This window comes from Octopus bimaculoides, chromosome 1, assembly GCF_001194135.2.
Source record: "Octopus bimaculoides isolate UCB-OBI-ISO-001 chromosome 1, ASM119413v2, whole genome shotgun sequence".
Classification (NCBI taxonomy): domain Eukaryota; kingdom Metazoa; phylum Mollusca; class Cephalopoda; order Octopoda; family Octopodidae; genus Octopus; species Octopus bimaculoides.
In genome coordinates, this window is record NC_068981.1 from 3,243,915 (window position 1) to 3,244,707 (window position 793).

Here is a 793-nt window from a genome sequence, read left to right on the forward strand (position 1 = left end):
AACAAAAAATAACTTTTCAAAGTCATTTTTGATTATCTTTAAACCAATTAACAAACATACACATATGAAGACTGTGTGCATATGTGATATTTCAATGGAGATAATTTTAATAAATGAAGAATTTATGTCGTATGGTTTTTGATATTCTTATATTTGTCTGTATTGTTTATATACATGCCGCTGTCCACTCTGAGTTATTTCTCTGCCAATTTTTGTTTAATTTCTGAAAATTGTCTAAACCATAAATGTGTTCTACTCTTTCTGTATATGTCTATGTCCTTTGGCTGCTGAAGATAAGGTAGGACAATTGTCATGCTGATGACACCTAATGAGGTAGAAACATGTCTACTACTGTGCTTTCATCTCTAGACACTAAGCTTGTTCTTTCCTTTAACCCTTAACATCATCAACTGATGTTTCATTAGAGAACAGCTGACACCATCAATTGATGTTTTCAAAAATTTTATTGTGCAAATGACCAACAATTATTATAGTTATTGTTCTTGTTTAAAGTGAAAATAAGTATAAAAATTTCTGTTAAGAAAAAGTGATATTTTTTTTTGTTTTTACTTATTTGGCATACACATCAAAACTGAACCAAATTCGATGACTGGCACCCGTGCCAGTGGAGCGCTAACAGCATCATCCGAGTGGGATCACTGCCAGAGCAATGGTCTCGCTTCCATGCTGGTGGCACGTAAAAAGCACTATATGAGTGTGATCGTTTCCAGCTTCACCTTACTGGCACTTGTGCCGGTGGCATGTGAACAAAACATTGAACTGACTCCTGTGC